This window comes from Cyprinus carpio, chromosome A3 (genome assembly GCF_018340385.1).
Source record: "Cyprinus carpio isolate SPL01 chromosome A3, ASM1834038v1, whole genome shotgun sequence".
Lineage (NCBI taxonomy): Eukaryota > Metazoa > Chordata > Actinopteri > Cypriniformes > Cyprinidae > Cyprinus > Cyprinus carpio.
The window spans coordinates 10,744,475-10,766,375 of record NC_056574.1 but is presented as its reverse complement, the minus strand read 5'-3'; the positions used below and the strand labels follow the sequence as shown (position 1 = coordinate 10,766,375).

Sequence of the window (21,901 nt, the reverse complement as noted above, 5' to 3'; positions counted from 1 at the left end):
ATACGGTTTCTAATGTTAGACTTTTCCTGTTGACATTGTGAAAGACATGGCAAGCTGATATTGCACTGAGAGCATTTCATTAAGACAGAGAAGAAGGTGGCTGTGAAAGAAATGGTCTTTTGAAGGGAATGCACCCCACGATCTATACCTAAAAGCTTCTATGTTCCCGCAAATCATTTGTGATCCACAGCTTCACCAACAGAAGAACCAGAGTATAAGGTTTTTTTAATGAATCTTTGCAAATAGGGTTTTCCTAATAAGGGCTTGCTTTGAAAAGAGCTGTTTTTTGACGGGGTTAAAAAGGGTGTTTTTTACACTATTACTGAGAAATTTTAAACCAAGCTATGTTACAGACTTTTCATTAAGACGCTAAAGGATCATATCAAACTTGAAAATGAGCATCCGATGACCCCCTTTAAAGTTAGACATCATTATCATTTTAGTACTCCTAACCTATTAATTAGAAACAATATAACAAGAAAAAAATCTATAAAAATGATTAAACAATGCCTGATTTCTCTCTCTCTCTCTCTCTCTCTGTTAAAAAAGCATCCTAGGCTGCACCTCATAAAGGTGGCTGAGAAAATCTGTGTCTATAATTTATGAAACTGTCTTTATTGAAGGAGAGTTAGAGATTTTAATTATTTGTGTAGCTATTAACATGGCCATTGTGATTATCTTGTGCATTAAATTATTACTGATGTTACCATTTATTAAGTGTTGCAAGTATCCCTACTCTGCCCCAAATGTTTTGTTTTTCCTATAAGTTTCGGAAATATGAATAGAAATAAGTATTAATGGTTCTGCTGTTCCTCGTGTTTTCTATGGGTCAGATTGTCAGCTGCATTTACATGGACCCTACTACACCGATTCGTAAAAGGACTAAGCACAGTCAGAAAAAGTCACATTAACCCATCAGTCGAATTGAATTGGCCAGATCCATTCAGATTTCGATCGGATTGTAAGGGGTGGTTGTTTCTTTTGTCATCAGAACAAGAGGACATGTAAACATTTTGATCGGACTGAAAACCAAAACTGGAAAGTACTGTGCATGTGCAGTGATGTAAAGAACAATAGAGCAATGATGTATGACACGCAGAACGAGCTGTTCTTCCTGGTGAATAAAGTGTCATAAATGAGTGTCCTGTCATTGTAAAACTTCCCTTTCACTCAGCATCTGTGAAGTGGAGCAGCACAACGTCCCACCAGTCATTATGTTTAAGACTATCATCCACAGCCGACTGGTTTTGGGTGCGGGAAGGGGCACATTTACTATGTCATAAAGTAAGCAGCACAACAGTTCATGTGCTGGACATTGCCTAATTAGTACCCGAAGTAGATAAATATCAAGTGTGACTTTTAAAACAGTATGCAACAACAGCGGGTAAACTCTGTATATTCATGCAGTATGCACGTCAAAAGAGTAAATCCGATCAGAACAGAAGCTTGTGACATGTAAACAAGCATGCATATCAACCCCATCACTTTATTTGCCATCACCAAACCTACTGACTGTGCATGAGTATAGCCTTGTTGTTCTTGACACATCCAGACATAAACAGTCACATAGCCTAGTCATTTAGAGTACACATATTTCTGCATTGCATTATTCTCTGAAATGAAAGTCAGTAATGCAGAGAAAATATCAACAGAACCAGCAAAAAGCAGTTTGTTTGCCACACTTTACCTTTACTCAAATAAACTATTCATTCGTTTAATGGTATTTGGTTGTGGTGGACCAAAACATGGTAGCATTATCTAGGGTTAGTTGCAAATTTCTGATTGACAGCTGTGGATTTTACAGTCATTTATATTTTAGAGCCTTAAGACTTGCATCTTAAATTAAATTGCATAAATGTTAAAGGTGGGGTAAGAGATTTTTTAAAAACCGCTTTTATAAAACTGATTTTTGGCCGAGTAACAAAACTTGTAGCCAATCAGTAGTAAGGGGCGTGTCTACTAATGATGTGGACGAGAGAGTGTTCAGTGCACAGGACAGACATTAGCCGAGCAGAGCAACAGAAAGATAGAGATGGCAGATAAAAAACAAAAGAGGAAAACGTATTCGGAATGAAAGAAGGCATAAGGCAATAAGGCAAGAAGTAGTGTAAATATCGGAATCAGCTCAGCTTTCCAACACTGGAGAGAACTCATGAAGCGGAAGGTCTTCGATCGGATGTCGAGGTTGCTTTTTTCTTCTTGAAACGGTTCCAGTGGGTGGAGTTACATGAATATTCATTAGTTCTCATATTGTGGGCGTGTCCTTTGAGACAACGCGGCAAACGAATGGAACGGAAAATATTAATCCATTAAAGAGGTCATATAACGTTGCTAAAAATAACATTATTTTGTGTATTTGGTGTAATGCAATTTGTTTATGTGGTTTTAAGGTTCAAAGAACATTATTTTTTTCACATAAAAATTTTTTGTACATATTGTTTGCTCCTCTATGCTCTGCCTTTCTGAAACGTGTCGATTTTTACAGTCTTTTTACGTGTTGCGTATCGCGCTGCATAAGATTGGCCGAATTCCTCAAGCTTGTGAAAGAAATGTTACGCCCCTTACCATACTGTGATGCCGTGTGTAAAACCCATCACACTGTCTTTTTACGTGTTGCGTATCGCGCTGCATAAACATGAAACCATGTCTGTTTTTGTGATCAGAGAAATGCCAAACAACAAGTGCTACTCTACACTGCTCAAAACTCAGGTTTGAATCATCAGTGGCAAATTTATTTAAATATGAAAACATACTTACAGACTTTGAGTCAGAAGCACCAGACTGTCCTTGCAAAGTTGGAGTTGCCCCACTTTATAGAAACAGACATCGGCATTGTAGGCTACTCTCACAGGAAACCGTCCTCATCCTCTGCAAATTGCGCTGTACTCATCTGAATATTTGGTTTGAACTGTTCTGGAACAGTGTTGTAAATACAACTTAACCACTGATTTCTAGTTGTGTCCTCCTTCGGAAGACCAAACACTGTAACCTCTGCTAACCCAGGCTAATATGGTTTTTACTCTTTGAGGCGCTAAGCTTTTTATTTCATTTGTGAAACAAATTTTTGTTTGAATAGTTTGATTAGTAGCCTACCTAGTTGCCATTGGTGACTAGTACTGTAGTGTTTACAACAGTGCTTGAAATATAAACCTCTACAAACGTATCTGTGGCCTAATAAAATGTATTTATGCAAAACTTGTCCGAGTATCCTATTCTTTTTTCTTCTTCTTCATATTATACTGGATATCATATAGAATTATTGTCTTACAAGTAAATGTGCATTTATTGTGGATATATATGTCACATATTTTCTTTTTTTATTAATAATATTTTTAAGCTTTTTTTATTTATTAAAAAAAGATAAAAACATCAACATCTTTCCACATTCACCTGTTTGGGAATCACCAATCTCCAAGCACTAATAGATCAAAGATATAAGTGCACCCAAAAATGACAACGCTTTCATTATTTCTCAAATTGTCTTCTACAGAAAGAATGAGTCATGCAACCCTTGAAACAGTGAATTTTTTTTTTTTTGAATGAACGGTCCCTTTTAAAATTTGTCTGAACTTTGTGTTAATCATGATTAACATTTGAAAATCTTATTCAAAAGTTAATCCCATGATCCAAAGTGTTGTGCATGCTTAACATTTAAAAATCTTACTCAGAAGTGTTTTTCTCATTTTTCAAGTATATACATACTGTACAATGAAACCATTTCTGATCTTCAACATTGTTGGACAGGAATTCCCAAACATTTTTGTCAGCCAAACTTTGTTCTCCCAACTGCTCCTGAGATTAATATCTTCTGAGATTAATTAAAGCTAGTATATATTTCAGTACTTTAAGAACACACTTTAATGTTCTCTGATGTCGGTTAATAGTAACATGACATGCAGGTTAACAAATAAAATGTTATCTTTTTTAGTAAGTCTTTTATTTTGACTCTTTAGAGCCAATTAAAAACAAAAATTCTGTTGTAGATTATACTGTATAAACATTAGTTACATTCATTAAATGTTTCTATGACTAGTCCAGTTTTCCATTCGTTTTGCGCTTTGTCTGAAGGACACGCCCACAAGACGGGGATATTCATGTTTACTCCACCCTTTGGAAACAGTTTTCACAGGAACTGAATATTACACAACAGGTGTTGCGATCTTTCTTTCACGTCCTCAATGGCAGCATGACGCAACATGCACATTACATAATATTATAGTGGCTTTGCAAAAGCAGACAGATAGAAGCAGACTGACAGAACATGGGCAGCAGTGAAAGCATGCAAATATCTTGATCACCGGAGCCAACCGGGGCTTGGGCTTAGAAACTGTTAAGCAACTCTCGGAGGATTCTTGTCCAAAACGTCACATTTTTGCTACCTGTCGTGATCCAGAAGGACCGAAGTCTGAGGTGAGTTATAAATAACTAACTAACACAAATAGAAACACCAGGAGAAATTCTAATTTACCTTGTTTAATGCATATTATCTTTCTTAAGGCATTGAGAGAACTGGTGAAAAAGCATCCAGGTGTGATCACCATCATACGTCTTGGTAATGTGAATTTAATTTTTTTTATTAGAAATGATGCAGATGTAATTTATTTATTTTGAGACTATGTTATTATTGAGACATGAGATTAAACTGCTATTTGTTCTATAACTTTTAGATGCTGATGATCCAAGCAGCATCAAAGAATCTGCAAAGAAAGTGGGATCTCTACTGGGAAACAGTGGTTTGAACCTGCTTGTGAATAATGCTGGAATCGTGGCAAGGGCACCATTCAGACCAGCAGTGCTGAGAACATGAAAAACACCTTCAGCACCAACGTGATAGGACCCTTAAAGCATTGTTAATAGTTCTGAAACAACATATTGTCTTAAAAAAAAAAAACAATTAAATGTGTTGGTGCCGTGACGTTCTGCTTAAACATCTAGGCTGGCGCTTACACTATTGTGCTACTGGGATATAAGTTTGTGATTAGACTATTAAAATGAATGCTTTTGGGGAAGAACCAGTTACTGGATGTCTGCAAGGTTCATGACATTGTACCAAAATAAAAGCTTAAACCAGCTCATGGTTTCTTAATCTGATGGGACAAAAACACTGCTGCACCATTGTTTAAATGAGCTACAACTTTGTTGCTTGGTAGTTTGTTATTGCGCAGGTTTCCCTGACTAGTCTGAGCCCTAAGTCTTTGTCCACTACTAATGGACCATAACACTGACCTGGCAATCAGTTGCCTACTTTTCTAGATGACTAGTCAGCTATAAAAATGATTTGGTGGAATAAGCTAAAATATGCAACAGACTTCACGCTGACAATAAAATAAAGGAATATTTCACCCAAAACTGAAAATTTGCTAAAAATGTATTCACCCTCAAGACATCTAAGATGTACAGTGGGTACGGAAAGTATTCAGACCCCCTTAAATTTTTCACTCTTTGTTATATTGCAGCCATTTGCTAAAATTATTTAAGTTCATTTTTTTCCCTCATTAATGTACACACAGCACCCCATATTGACAGAAAAACACAGAACTGTTGACATTTTTGCACATTTATTAAAATATATTCAGACCTTTTGCTCAGTATTTAGTAGAAGCACCTTTTTGATCTAATACAGCCATGAGTCTTTTTGGGAAAGATGCAACAAGTTTTTCACACCTGGATTTGGGGATCCTCTGCCATTCCTCCTTGCAGATCCTCTCCAGTTCTGTCAGGTTGGATGGTAAACGTTGGTGGACAGCCATTTTCAGGTCTCTCCAGAGATGCTCAATTGGGTTTAAGTCAGGGGCTCTGGCTGGGCCTTTCAAGAACAGTCACAGAGTTGTTGTGAGAGCCACTCCTTCGTTATTTTAGCTGTGTGCTTAGGGTCATTGTCTTGTTGGAAGGTGAACCTTCGGCCCAGTCTGAGGTCCTGAGCACTCTGGAGAAGGTTTTCGTCCGGATATCCCTGTACTTGGCCACATTCATCTTTCCCTCGATTGCAACCAATCATCCTGTCCCTGCAGCTGAAAAACACCCCCACAGCATGATGCTGCCACCACCATGCTTCACTGTTGGGACTGTATTAGACAGGTGATGAGCAGTGCCTCGTTTTCTCCACACATACCGCTTAGAATTAAGGCCCAAAAGTTCTATCTTGGTCTCATCAGACCAGAGAATCTTATTTCTCTGTTTTTTAGCAAACTCCATTCGGCCTTTCATGTGTCTTGCACTGAGGAGAGGCTTCCGTCGGGCCACTCTGCCATAAAGCCCCGACTGGTGGAGGGCTGCAGTGATAGTTGACTTTCTACAATTTCTCCCATCTCCCGACTGCATCTCTGGAGCTCAGCCACAGTGATCTTTGGGTTTCTTCTTTACCTCTCTCACCAAGACTCTTCTCCTCCGATAGCTCAGTTTGGCCGGAACGGCCAGCTCTAGGAAGGGTTTTCCCAGTCGTCCCAAACGTCTTCCATTTAACGATCATGGAGGCCACTGTGCTCTTAGGAACCTTAAGTGCAGCAGAATTTTTTTTTTGTAACCTTGGCCAGATCTGTCGATTGCCACAATTCTGTCTCTGAGCTCTTCAGGCAGTTCCTTTTGACCTCATGACTTCTCATTTGCTATGACATGCACTGTGAGCTGTAAGGTCTTATATAGACAGGTGTGTTTGGCTTTCCTAATGAAGTCCAATCAGTATAATCAAACACAGCTGGACTCAAATGATGGTGTAGAACCATCTCAAGGATGATCAGAAGAAATGGACAGCACCTGAGTTAAATATATGAGTGTTACAGCAAAGGGTCTGAATACTTAGGACCATGTGATATTTCAGATTTTATTTTTTAATATATCTGCAAAAATGTCAACAATTCTGTGTTTTTCTCTCAATATGGGGTGCTGTGTGTACATTAATGAGGGAAAAATAGACTTAAATGATTTTAGCAAATGGCTGCAATGTAACAAAGAGTGAAAAATATAAGGGGGTCTGAATAATTTTCTGTACCCACTGTAGATGAGTTTGTTTCTTTGTTGAAACAGTTCTGGAGTAACTGACATCACTTGTTCACCAATGGATCCTCTGCAGTGAATGGGGGCCATCAGAATGAGAATACAAACAGCTGATAAAAACATTACAATAATCCGCACCACTCCAGTCCATCAATTAATTTCTAGTGAAGTGAAAAGCTACATGTTTTGTAAGAAACAAATCCATCATCAAGGCATTACAAATTTAAACTTGCTTCTTGCCAAAATAAACCATAGTAGACTGTAATCCTTAATAACACTTCCAGTGAAAAAATTAATCTCCTTTTGTCATCTCACTTCACAATCCACCGACATATTTCTTTAGAACTGAGTTGGACTGATTTATACTGCTTGATCTGTGCATATTTCTCTGCTGATTCAGACAAGATAACTTTTTCAGTGGAGAAAGCAATATTATGGATAGAGATATATTTTAGTCGGAAGCAATTGTTTGAAGTTAAAAAACAAATTAATAATGCTTTTTTTTTCTTATAAATACACAGTTTTTTCGCTAACAAGTGATTTAATGCTAAATTCCACCCAAATCTGTTAAGATGAAGTAACAATCTCAACTCATCTTGATTTGCCAGAGAGTGAACTATTCCTTTAATGCTACATTAATTGAGTATCAAACAACTTCTAATTCAGAGATATTGTAATTCTTTCTCCTTCTTTTATCCAGGAGTACCTACCGTATCTACAAACGGCTGCCAAAGCCAGCGGGACACCAGGCTGTCCTTCAATAAAGCAGCTGTCATCAACATCTCCACTGTGGGGGGATCCATCAGCACAATGCCTTCTTTATTCAACCAATTCCCAGTGTTACCATATTGCGTGAGCAAGGTACACCACAGTCCTACTTTGGAACTAGTTAAACCGGATCCTATTTTTTTCGCATGATATATTGATGGCATTAGTCAATGTATAACTCAACTGTTATGTTTACCTATCAGGCAGGTTTTAACATGCTGACTGTGTTAGCTGCTGAGGAGTTAAAGGCGGATGAGATCCTCTGCATGGCCCTTCATCCAGGATGGGTGAAGACTGAACTGGGTGGAGAAAAAGTGAGTGTAGATGTATTAGTCAGTTTTGTTTTATTTTTAGCACAAATGTGGGAAACATGTCAAAATGACTTTCAAATTGAGCTTACAAATACAGGATTTTTGAAGTCTCTGAAACTTTTTAGTGCCAATAACAGTTCAAAGTTTCATGTATGATGTCCAAAAAAAAACAAAAGATGTGACGTTGTGTAAATGTAAAAAAAAAAACAAAAAAAACACAGAATTCAATGATTGGCAAATCGCATAAACCCATATTTTACCTCAAAATATAATATTTTACTCAGAACATGTCAAATGTTTAAACAGAGGAAATGTAGCATCTGAAAGAACAAATAAGGTAATTTTGAATTTGTTGGCTGTAACACATCTTTAAAAAATCGGGACATGTGCACTAAAAGGCTGGAAAAGTAAGTGTTACTAAAAGGAAACAGCAGGAGGAATGTTTTGCAGCTGATTAGGTTAATTGACAACAGGTCAGTAACATGATTGGGTTTTTTCCTTCTTCTTTTTCCTTCCATTTTTAAAAAAAATCTCGCAAACGCATGCTATGATACACTGTCAAGAGTATGCCAAGCCATGGGTGGCAATATAATCTCAACAGTTAAAGCCATGTTGGCCAATCAGAAGCCTGAAAAAGTTTCCAGTAGGCGGAGATCAGAGCCACAGAAAGAGATGGCTCTTTCCATGGCTCTGGCGGAGATAACAAGCGATGGCTCTGACGTCACAAGCCAAAAACGCCATTTTCGCTTGTCTACACGATAACACTACAACCAGAGTTTTTTGAAAATCTTCACCCTGGCAGGCGTTTTCAAAAATGTTCAGTTTCAGTGAAATCTCTGTGTGCAAGGGATAAGGGTGAAAATCATTAATTGATGCCGTGATCTTTGGGCCCTCAGGTGGCACTGCATTCTGTAATGGAAATCACTGCATGGGCTCAGACACACTTCCAGAAATCATTATCAGTAAACAAAGTTTGCCACACCATCCACAAATCCAGGTTAAAGCTCTGTCATGCAAAAAATAAGTCATATATGAACATGATTCAAAATTCTCTTCTAAATTGATTCAGTGATGATTCAAAAGTCTTCTCTGGGCCAAAGCTCATTTAAAAGGGACTGAGGCAAAGTGGAAAACCGTTCTGTGGGTCAGACGAATCAAATTTAATTTTTTTTTAGAAACCATGGATGCCGCATCCTGCAGATTATAGAGGAGAGAGACCAGCTTGTTATCAGCACTCAGTTCAAAACCTTTAATCTCTGATGGTATGGGAGTGCAGTAGTTCCTATGGAGCTTGCACATTTGGAAAGGCACCATCAGTGCTGACAAGTTATATATACAGGTTTAAGAGCAACATATGCTTCCATCCAGTCTTTTTTTTAGGGAAGGCCTTGCAAGACAATGCTAAACCACATGCTGCCTCTATTACAACAGCATGGCTTTATATTAGAAGAATCCTGTCTGCAGTCCAGACCTACCACCAATTTGGCACATTGTGAAATTAAAAATATGATTAAAAAAAGGAGTGTGAAGCAGCTAGATTGTCAGACATGAACATTCCTCTCCCAAAATTCCAGCAGCTGGTTTGCTCATTCCTAGACATGTACAGACTGTTGTCAAAAGAATGGGGGATTTGGTAAACATGGCCCTGTCCCAACTTTTCTGAGAAGTGTTGCAGCCATCAAATTCAAATGACCTTATTTTTTTTTCCTTAAAATGGTACATTTTCACAGTTTAAACATTTCAAACATGTTTTCTGTGTTCTAATGTGAATAAAATATGGACTATGAGATTTGCAAATCATTGCATTTTATTTTTATTTACATTTTACACAGTGCCTTAACTTTCTTGGAATTGAGGTTGTAGCTATTAACCAGATTATGATTCTATTAACCATGATTCAGCTATTAACCTTTTGAACAAGCTGTTTTTCCTCTGATTCAGTTGAATCATGCTTATTTTAATGCACCTGGTGCTTTCAATTTCCACCATTTTGAATTCTGTCAAAATGCTTCTGCTATATTGATTATATTTTGCATGTTAGTGAACTAGATGGATGGTTTTATTTTCACTAGGCACCACTTGAACCTAAAGAAAAGTGTGGAGGGGATGCTGCGTGTCATTGGCAGCCTTACTGAGAAGCAGCACGGTGGATTCATGGACTACACTGGAAAAACAATTCCTTGGTGAACCAGAAGAACAAAATCACTCCTATACGAGAGTCACAAAAGGGCCGATCCAGGTCCAAGCTGCCCTGTTTAATCTATTAAGCATAAAAGGAACACTTAATCATAAGCACTTAAACCTACAAGTTTATGACATACACTTAATAACTTTGTACCAAATATAATTTCGTACAATAAAACAATGAATTAAGCAATAAAGCAGTGTTTTTTTAATATTATATGTTGCAAATACTTTGCTTATCAGTTACACACAGAGACAATCATTTATATGGTGGCACTATGAGGGGTGGTTCAGGCTGCAGGATTGCTGAATGACTAAAGAAACGTTGTCCGCATGATGGTGCAAACTGTACATTTCTTGCCTATTACCTCCCACTGCTACTGAAAAGGTTTAACAACGGTAATGACTTGTGGTTACACTTGAGATGGTTACAAAATAGATGTATGAGATGGAAAAAAAAACCGTATGCTATTCATCATATTAGCATGTATGTAGAATGTTATCTGAGTGAGAGAGAAAGACAGAGAGAACACCAAAGCAAACATCCACGCACAGTTCTTGAGTACGGTTGCCTTCTGACTTAACATCTAGGCTGGAGCCTTTGCTATTTTGCCACTGGGACAAAAGATTGTAGTAGTATGGAATAATGGAGTTGACCTCTTTTCTAGACGACTAGTCAACTATCCTCCCTCTGTGGTGGTAGGGTTGCTTGTTTGTCTCAGTGACTCTCAGGAGCTGTGCTGGTGGGGGTCAAACCCCTGGTAGGTTCAAACCAAGCTGACCAGTCCCCCAGGGCAGAGGTCACACCAAAAAGTAGCACCTGTTCTTTAGGGCTGGGGGTTAAGCGTGGGGCTAACAACCCCATCCTATAAAATCTATACAGTGCCTTATGTCCCACTAGGGATGAAAAGGGGTAATTAAATCAGTTAGTCCAAATAAGTTGCCAGAATAAGCATTCAATATGCAAATCATTTCTAATGCTACTTTCATTGAGTATGTGTCCAAACATGTAATTATTTCTCTTTTTTTATGCAGGAATATGTTTACCTATCAGGCAGGTTTTAACATGCTGACTGTGTTAGCTGCTGATGAGTTAAAGGCAGATAAGATCCTCTGCATGGCTCTTCACTCAGGATGGGTGAAAACTGAACTGCGTAGAGAAAAAGTGAGTGCTGATCCCCTGAATCCATGTTAAGTGTATTCTTCTACTGTTGTTGTCACTTGCACTGCTTGCCTCATGTCTACTGTAGTTTTCTCTGTCAGTGGTGAGGGATTGACATGTTATTAATGCAGGGAAATAGTCACACAGCCTGAGAACATTTCAGAAATAGAGACATGTATTCAAACTTTAATTGAGGATAGTAAGAATGCAAGGGCTTTAGATACAGCATTGGATGCAACTAGCTTAGTGAGTCCCATACATTGTTCGGTCCCAGTTGCAGAGCCCCCACAGCAGGGTGACTATGAAGCAGCATAGTTGCTGGACAAAACACTGCTCTCCTGTACCTGAAATTCAAACAGATTCTTCCCACTTAGTCTAACCCTGAACACCTTGATTAGCTGCACCCACTGACAAACCTGTTAAAAGCACTTAAGTTCTTTAAAATTAAAATTCTATTGTACAGAAAGTGAAAATAGAGACACCAGCCACTATAGCCCAATGTTTACTGGGAGCCAGAGCGCCTGACATCTTGGCAAATTTAAAAATGCTGGCTAAAGCTACATGTAAATTCAGTAAGATTGTTATCCAGGTCGGCACTAATGATGTCTGTCTTCGTCAGTAGGAGATCACTAAAAATAATATTAAAAGGTGTGTGAACTTTCAAGTATGATGTTAGACACTGTTATATGCTTTGGCCCCCTGCCCACTTCCTGTGGTGATGAGATACATAGCAGACTGTCATCACTCAGTAGGTGGATGTTTAAGTGGTGCACACAGAACAATAGGTTTCATGGACAATTTGACAAGTTTTTGCGGCAGATCTGACCTGTTGAAAAGAGATGATCTTCATCCCTCCTGGGGTGGTGGCACGCTTCTTTCTTGAAATATGGCATATAGTCTTAGTGTTAGTACTAGATTAACTGTAGCAGGTCAGGAAGAAGACAGATTGACCTAATCAATAGTATTTCGACAGCCCGCATTGCTAGAGAGTGGAAAATAGTGTATCACCAGCCATGGAACCCAGCAAATGAACTGGGTCAGAGATCCCAGACTCTTCCGAACCCAGGCACGCCGTTGACAGGGTGACAGGGGGTCATGACCCCCGCAGTTTTGAAAAGACAGCTATCGACCTCCACATTTTTGATAAGGGAAAATCGCAAATCTCTCCTTGCTCAAAGTGTGCATGTGTGCGTGTGCGCGCTCAAACTGCATCCGTAAATCTTTCCGTGCTCTTGTGATAGAAATGAATTATTTTCGCACCTGGAATAAACGTTGTCAGAAGTTATCAACCAATCATACTTCCATTCTGACCGATGAAAATGCTACCTGAAATCTAATTGGCTGAGAGGGAACTACACATGGAATTCTTTTGACGATCAAAGATGGATCTGCAATTTCGTTACAATTTAATAATATTTAGTCATATTAATCAAATGTATATTAGAAATGGCTGGGATTGGGGTGCTTGGTTGATTTGTATAAATAAATAACCTAGTCTATATCTAAATGGTTGGTCAAACCCCTCTGAGCGATTTATCTAAAAACAACATATTATAGCCTATATGGCTCTTACACACTGCATATAAAAGATCAATGTTATGTCATATTATGTCAGATACCTCAACTGAATTCAAAATCAGGCAATGAATTCTCAATCTGTACAAATGTTGCCAATAATAAGTAACAATTCTAATGTTTCCTATCAAATCAACATCACATGCTAAATGTAAATGATGCAAAGATATATCACAATAAATGCTGTGATAGAATCACTGTTTGGACATTTATTGTGAGTTTTTTTTTTTTCATTAAGAGTTTGTTTTAAGTTCAGATTTTAGTTAGATTTTCTTTTTTTCATGAAAACCCACTTCATATTATCTAAACATTTAATTGCAGATAACTAGATTGTCTGCAAATTCATTAAACCCATAGAATATAATGATGTAATGACAAATATTCATTATGGTTGTATATTTGGTCTCCACATTTTAAATATTTAGAGAATAGTGCATCTCTGACTCTGATCTAAATAGTTCTGTCTTAAATCAGAATATGTTTGACTTTTGTATTAATTGTTTTAGTGTTAAAGGAATGGCTCTACACACAGTAGGCCTTTTATATTCTCTAAAGGAACATTCTATTGCAAATTTCTCCATGAATGCATTATAGTGAATTAACTGACCATCTTCATCTATCAAATCCACAACATATCAACATATCATCAACAAAACATTCTTGTTAAAATAGCGTCTTCCTATTTATTGTAATAATTCTATTATTCCACAAGGTGGCTTCACAAAATGATCTCATGGCCATGACATATTACCAATATGTAGTGGCCATGACAAAACTAAGTGATCCGAACATGTCCACAAGAAGTTGTGAAGGTATCAAGACCTCCGAGGCCATGATTTTACCAGCAAAGTCTTTGTTTGGTTTATTCAGTGCCGTTTATTTAACAGATGATTTTTATATGAAGTATCTGGAATGGTTAAATTACTACAGAGAATGTTCCTTTTGAACTTTTGAGTAAATACCTTGCTCAAGGTCACAGTAGCAGTTGAATAATACATTGCAGCTTTTGGAAAGCATCCAAGTAGTTTTATTACTCAAAGCAATCAGCACTGATAAGTTCAGACTGCTGGCTACAAACACTAAAAAGACCAGTGCATTATGGGGTGTGGAGTTCACTCTGCATCCTATATTAAAAGCCATATAGTGAGGCAGGTTTGTTTGAGAGAACCAGACTTTCATCTATGAACATGGTGGCATTGAAGGCATGTAGTGCTCTAGTGTCAGGGGCCAACCGAGGCTTGGGTTTAGAAAAATGGTCAAGCAACTTCTGGAGGCCTGTTGCTCAAATATTTTTTTGCTGCATGTCATGACCCAGATGGGCCAAACTCTGAGGTGAGTATTCAGGAGATAGGATTGTACACAGCTCAGGATGTTGCTGATCCATGCAGTATCAAATAGTCTGCCAAAAAAGTGGGTTCTCTACTGGGGAAGAACGGCTTGAACCTGCTCGTGAATAATGCTACAGTGTTGCCACAAAAAACCATGCTGACCGCCACTGTTGAGGACATGCAAAACACCTTCAACACCAATGTGATAGGAGCTTTATTTGTCATTAGGGTAATGGAAATCATTTTTGAGATCAAGCTGAATCTAAAATGTGACATTTCTTGCAGTAGCTGAAAACAATATGTTGTGAATGCTTTTAATCAGGAGTATCTGCCATATCTGCGTACAGCAGCTAAAGCCAGTGGCAAACCAGGGATGTCATGTGATAAAGCAGCCGTGATCAACATATCCACGGATTCAGCATCTATGAGTTTCATGCCAGTACTGAAAGAGCCATTCCCATTCTTCCCATACAGCATCAGCAAGGCACCCAAGAATACTAAGATTGTTCTGATGTGCTTCAAAAAACATAATTTATATGTAGTTTGAAACTCAATTAAAATTATATATAATAGATATTTGGAACTCTTTCAGTGTGAAAGGTCAGACTGGATTTCAAATAGTTTCATGTGTAATGTCCTGAATGGAAAAAAGAAAAAACTGTTTAAAATTGAGCTATTCATTGTGCTAATGAGCTGTGTGCAAAATCATCTTTATACACTGACTGATACACAGTTTGAACAAAAACAATCTTAAAGGGGTCATATGATGCTGCTAAAAAGAACATTATTTGGTGTATTTGGTGTAATGCAATGTGTTTATGCAGTTTAAGGTTCAAAAAACACATTTTTTTCACATAATGTATATTATTGTTTCTCCTCTATGCCCCTTCTTTCTGAAACGCGTAGATTTTTACAAAGCTCATCATCCTAAAAAGGCGAGGTGTGCTCTGATGGGCCAGCTATCCAGTGCGTTGTGATTGGCCGAATGCCTCAAGCGTGTGACGGAAATGTTATGCCCCTTAACATACTATGCTGTCTCCCAGCAGCACGAGACTCCCATCATCGGTTCTCTTTTAGCAGTTCAGTCAATGTACTGCTAGGAGTAACTGAATAACTCTGGATTTTGGTTTATTTCGCGTCAGAGTGAGTGTAAGGTACATTTATAAACTGAATAACTTAAGTAATTTGTGGATTAGTGTGTATTGGAGACGCGAACCATTTCAAACGATTCAGTTTGATTTGGTGAACTGGTTCGACCGGTTCACTAAGAAGATCCGGTTAAATAGAAAGATTTGTTCGCGATCCGGACATCCCTAGACGAGACAAAACCAATAAAACCCATTACAAATGAGGCATTTGTTGCATCCAGTGGGGACATAATTACTGATTATAATGACTTATACTGTCTTTTTACGTGTTGCATTGTGTATCACGCTGCGTAAACATAAAGCCATGTCTGCATTTGTGATCTGAGAAACAACAAGCCTACTCTACTGCTCAAAACTAATTTGAATCATCATTGGCAAAATATTTAAATATAAAAAAATTTACTTACAGGCTGTGAGTCAGAAGCACCAGACTATCCTTGCAAAGTTTGAACTGCCAAACTTTATAGAAACAGCCGTTGTGCCACAGACACATTGTAGGCTACTGGTTCAGGAAACAGTCCTCATCCTCCATAAAATGCGCAGCACACATCTGAATATTTGGGTTGGACTGTTTTGGAACAGTGTTGAAATACAACTTAACCTCTGATTTCTAGTCGCGTCCTCTTTTGGAAGACCAAACAAAGTAGTTTTGCTTTCACAACGAAACACACAGCGGCTCCACAACATGGCAGCGGTGGCAATAGAGAGAATAAAAGTTGCACCTTCTTTCTTTGCTTGAACATCTGGGTGGCGTTATGCAAATCTTCCCACATAGTGACGTAGATGTGGGGGCGTGTTAGAACGAGTCATTTTAGGGGTGTGTGGTTCACTTAACTTTTATAAAGAATATCTCTTCGGGTTTGAGACTTTAGTCTTTGCAACTTTACAGATCTTTTTTATGCACCAAGAGCTTGTAACACTCCAAAGAGAAAGGAAAAATTTAAATTGCATCATATGACCCCTTTAACTGATTTGAAACTTTGTGATGCATCTGTTTTCCTTTCAGGCTGGTCTAAACATGTTGATCATATACACCGCTAGGGACTTAAAGGTAGATGAGATCCTCTGCATTTCCATTCATCCAGGATGGGTGAGGAGAGACATGGGAGGAGTCTCTCAGGACCTTAACAGAACATGAGGCCTGAATCACAAAAGCACACTGATGGTCTCTTTTTGACAATGTTACAACTATTTTAAATACATGTTATTCACTGTTTGTCCACCAGGCGTCTATTGATGCCAGAGAAAGTGTGGAGGGGATGCTGGGTGTCATTGGCAGCCTTACTGAGAAGCAAAACGGTGGATTCTTAGACTACACTGGAGAAACAATTCCCTGGTAAACCAGAAAAAAGTTCATCAAGAGGCTGATCCAGATTGACCTATTTTACCTGTTACAAATAAAGTGATAAGCACAGTCATTAAAGGGATACTTTTATAATTTTGGATAAATTTGGAATAATTTTGTAATTAATCACTTACCCCCATGTCGTTCCAAACCCGTAAAAGCTTTGTTGGTCTTCGGAACACAATTTAAGATATTTTGGATGAAAACCAGGAGGCTTGAGACTGTCCCATAGACTGCCAAGTAAGTAACACTGTCAAGGTCCAGAAAAGTATGAAAAGCATCATCAGAATAGTCCATCTGCCATCAGTGATTCAACCGTAACATTACAACTGGCTTTCTAATTTGGCATTACATATCAATGACATTTATATATGACATAAATGTAAATATTAAATTATAAAAACATATACTTTGGTAGACAACAAACTGCCCAAAAAACTTAACATCATACACAATCAAAGGGTCTGGATAGATTTGACTGAGCTTCTTGTGCGCTTTAAAATCTGTTTATTTGAAATTGATTTTGCAGGCATCATAGACTTTAAATTTTGACAAGTGATGTCTTTTAGTTAAGAAACTTCCACTGAATTAAAATATAAATAACTGTCAGTAGGAGACTAGCAGTTAATGGGTGGACAGTCTGATAATGAAGATTAAGTTCTGAGAAATAATTGAAAAATTATGAATCATGGTCAGTTTGTGTTTAGACCATAAACAACATGGGCTGAAAACTACTCTATAAAAAGTGTGCATGCTTTTCTTTGCTGAGCTTCTCCAAGAAATAGTAAAGAGTTCCTGGGCACTGAATAAATTCTAGTGAAAGATCAGAGTCTTTATTGCTGTAGCATTCAAGGTTAAAGGCTTAAAATGGAGAATAATACACTCTTAAATATAAAGGTTCAAAAAGGGGGCTTTCAGAGAAATGCCATTTAAGAACAAATTTTGCTTCCCCAAAGAACCATTCAGTGAACTTAAAAAAATGTTTAGAAAAAAAAAAAAAAAATATATATATATATATATATATATATATATATATATATATATATATATATATATATATATATATATATATATATAAACCTTTGTGGAATGGAAAGGTTCCATGGATTTGAAAGGCTTTTCATGGAACCACAAGATGCAGATAGAGAACCTTTGCTCTAAAGAATGAGTCTCAACAGGTAACTACTGGACAGCTGATTCAGAAGAAAATTCCATGACAGATAAATTTAACGTACTTACCTACATATTGTTCTATTCATTTATTTTATTTTATCTGTAATTTAATTTTATCATTTTTTATTTTAAATGGAACATTGACAAGTGTTTGGTTTTTAGCATACATGTTAACATGCCTCCCAGAATGCACCTCATAAGTGAGAAGCCCAGAGTGTGCAGAGTTAGTATCCAGATGAATGCTGGTGACTTCGATGAAGCTCAAATATTGGACGCACCTGGTCATCCTTCAATTTGACTTATTTTATGATTTGACTTCATTCTAAAACCTGGAAAAATAGTAATTTAATAGATTAAAAGGTAAATGTTTCCAAATCTTTGACTGGTACTGTATAACTGCAGCGGAAATGCGTAAATAAAGCCGGCTTCACCAGGAGGCACTGTTCCATACTGCCACTCTCACGGGGCAGATCTTCAGCGGCGCTGGATTGTTCCCATTTATATTTGCCCCCGGACAGAAAAAAGGGAACATTGCCTCAGTGAAATGGTCGTTAAACGTGTAGACAGGTGTGACACCCACTGAGTCAAAGAAGCTGACCTCTCCAGCATCATAGTCGATCTTCACCCGAACCCTTTTCAGGTGGCCCTTCAGGTCGAGCGGGGTGTGGGGGCTGGTCATGGCCGTGTACTTCCCATCAGAGAGAGCGATGGTCCAGAATCCTCCTTTGGAACAGCCTGAGATTTTGCCTTTCCTGGCTACCGATGCTTTAACCACACCGATTACCCAGTCATTATTTTGGCCCACATCCACCTCCCAGGAATGACATCCTGAGGTGAAACCCTTGGAGCCCAGTATAAAAACAAAGTGGTCAAAGCGCTCAGGGTTATTAGGCAGCTTTTTCATCGTCCCCGTGTTGGACACACTCGTCAGGCTCTTGCTAAGAGACAAACAGGAGTAGGCTGTGTTGGGGTCCAACGTCACTGGAGCTAAGTGGAAGAGAAAGCGGGAAGATATATAACAAATGTATATTATAAACCAGTGTTAAAAATGTCAAATTTGTTTAATTTAAATTGTAATTCAAGTTTGTAATTTTTTTTTTAGTGTTAAAAGTGTCTTTTGAGTTTTTATTGGTCTTTTTTTAAAACATCCTGACACAGTAACAACACTGGCTTAACCAAGTTTTTGGGAGTGGAAATATCTGGTTGTTTGACCAATTACCCTTCGCAAAATCCCCACACCCCTTAATACACACCATTTTCAAGTTTATGTCCACCAACGTAAATCTACTCTCCTGTCTGGTTTTTTGTCAGCAACAATGATTGGTCAGATTGCCTGTCAATCAAGCTCCCAGCGAAGGGTTTATTGGAGCAGCCGGAAAGATTTCCGAAACCTTTCGAAAACAATCAATTTTTGCAATTCCACTTGGCTGTGCTAGTGAGTAATTACACCCATTAAACAGTAATTACTCACTTGTAAGCAGTAATTACACACTCACTAAGTGTAGTTTATAAATATAATTTAATATATAAAAACATATAATTTAATCCCCACATTTAATTATATCTGTAAGAATTATCCATAAACGTATTCATACAACATATGGGCTATTTGCAAGCATCATTAGAAGTTAGAACGACATCTATATATATTAAATACATTAATATTTTTGTAATATAATATATTTTCATTATAGCATTTTATCCTCATTTTACAATATTTTTACATTATAATAATTTGTTGTACCATGCTGGCTGAAAAACTGTATTTCTTTCTGAAAGCTCTACTTTACTCTACGTCTTCAAAGTGGAGAAGAAACAGCACGACACAGAACACTTAAGTGATATATGAACAAACTTTCTTTGAACTGCAGTTCAGTAATTTTCCCTTTTCCTGTCCTTCCAATTCAACCTGCGAGACCTATTCTGATGTTTACACAACTCATCCCAGCTCTACAGTAACTGAACACTCACTGTATTCCACCAGGCTCTGCATTTTTTTCCCACACTCTGAACTTCAGGGAGGGTGATGTGCTCCGCAACGTCAATTAGAGCATCGGGGACATTTTCTGGTTCGTGAAATGTTATCTGAGCTCTAGAAGGACATTCAGTCAGGTTAGTGTGGATTTTTATGAAAAGAAATCAATCAAATACTCTCAAATGTACTATTACCTCATTTTGACATTCTTGTAGTTCTGTGGGAAAAGGTCAAATCAGTTACTTGTGCTAATATTTGTACAAACTTGATAAGATTAATACAGCAGGTTACCTGTAAAAAGAGACTGTCATCACTAGCAATCTCGTTTTCAATGGTCATGACAGCATGAGAAAAGGTGAGTATATCACGAGTGATTATCCGTTTTTTCTTCATCATCTGTTTCTTTGTCTCTTCTTCTTTTGCAAGAACAGCAATCCTCGCAGCTTCCTCCTTCAGAAGAAATTGCCGAAGCTCTTCAAACTCCTCGTGAAACGTGTTTCTCTGTCTGTTGCCTTTGGTTCTGTGTGAACCCAAAATAAAGAAGGTAATTAAGTGATTACTCTAGGTTTCTGTTGATGGCTAGTCTATCACATGGTGTTTATTAGTCTGGATCTTGGTCTTTGTTGATACCTTGATGTGGACAGTTATGTCATCACATTCCTGTTTGGCCTCATAGAGGCGTCGAAGACTTTTCTTAAGTGGGATGACAATCTGCCGCATTTTCTCCTGCAGAAAAAAATAAATATATATATATATACAGTACCAGGTCAAAAGTTTGGAAACATTACTATTTTTAATGTTTTTGAAAGAAGTCTCTTCTGCTCAACAAGCCTGCATTTATTTGATCAAAAATACAGAAAAAACAATAATATTTGTGAAATATTATTACAACTTACAATAATAGTTTTCTATTGAATATACTTTAAAAAACTGACCTCCAATTACTGACCACCAGTAGTGTATATTGTTATTACAAAATATTATATTTTAAAAACAACACTTCTTCCCTTTTTTTTTATTTTTTTTTTTTTACTTTTTATTCATCAAAGTATCCTAAAAAAGTATCACATGTTCTGAAAAAATATAAACAGCAGAACCGTGTTTCCAACTTTGATAATGAATCATCATATTTAGAATGATTTCTAAAGGATCATGTGATAATGATCCTAAAAATTTCAGCTTTTGCATCACAGAAAATAAATGATAATTTAAAAGTATAATAAATTTAAAAACAATTATCTTAAATTGTATATAATATATCCACAATATTACATTTGTTTCTGTATTTTTGATCAAATAAATGCAGGCTTGATGAGCAGAAGAAACTCTGTCAAAAAACATTAAAAAATAGTAAATGTTTCCAAACTTTTGACCTGTACTGTATAAATATATATATATATATATATATATATATATACTATATAATATATATCTATAGATATATATATACTATATATATATTATATATCAATCCATTTAAAAACACCCTCAAGACACATAAAGATGTAAACAAGAACCCCTCAACAAGATTTTAAAACTAAATAATGTGTGTGACCCTGGACCACAAAACCAGTCTTAAGTCGCTGGGGTATATTTTGTAAGCAATAGCCAAAAAAAACTGTATGGGTCAAAAATTATAGTTTTTTTTTTTTTATGGCAAAAAAGCATTAGGATATTAAGAGAGAGGCGGGAGGTTGCCGCTCGGTTAAAACACGCCTATCCAGGTGTGAAAACGCCCATATATGGGAAACGCCCCCTTTTTTGTTCTGCAGGGGACCAACTTGAGCTCAAAGGCTGCAGTCTTCAAGTCCATGCTGCCTCACAAGTCTGTCTGAAATCACTTTCTGGAGGAACCGTGTACAAACAAAGCGCGGTCTGTAAAGTTATTGTCTGATAAGAAATCAAGCGACTCATTCTTCTTTTTTTTCGCTTCTCGAAG

The 21,901-nt window shown here is 37.4% G+C and overlaps 1 long non-coding RNA gene and 3 pseudogenes across 1 annotated transcript; 3 read left to right on the top strand and 1 right to left on the bottom strand.

Moving 5' to 3' along the window:
- Nucleotides 1-1,084: 1,084 nt before the first annotated feature.
- On the top strand, nucleotides 1,085-4,854 carry LOC122138692 (annotated as a pseudogene).
- A 2,890-nt stretch (nucleotides 4,855-7,744) lies between these two features.
- LOC122136171 lies at nucleotides 7,745-10,222 on the top strand. Its single transcript, XR_006153973.1, has 3 exons — nucleotides 7,745-7,854; nucleotides 7,965-8,075; nucleotides 10,145-10,222. It is a non-coding gene; the product is annotated as an uncharacterized LOC122136171 (long non-coding RNA).
- Nucleotides 10,223-14,180: 3,958 nt separating this feature from the next.
- Nucleotides 14,181-16,809, top strand: LOC122136154 (annotated as a pseudogene).
- Nucleotides 16,810-17,888: 1,079 nt separating this feature from the next.
- On the bottom strand, nucleotides 17,889-20,689 carry LOC122136148 (annotated as a pseudogene).
- Nucleotides 20,690-21,901: the final 1,212 nt, after the last annotated feature.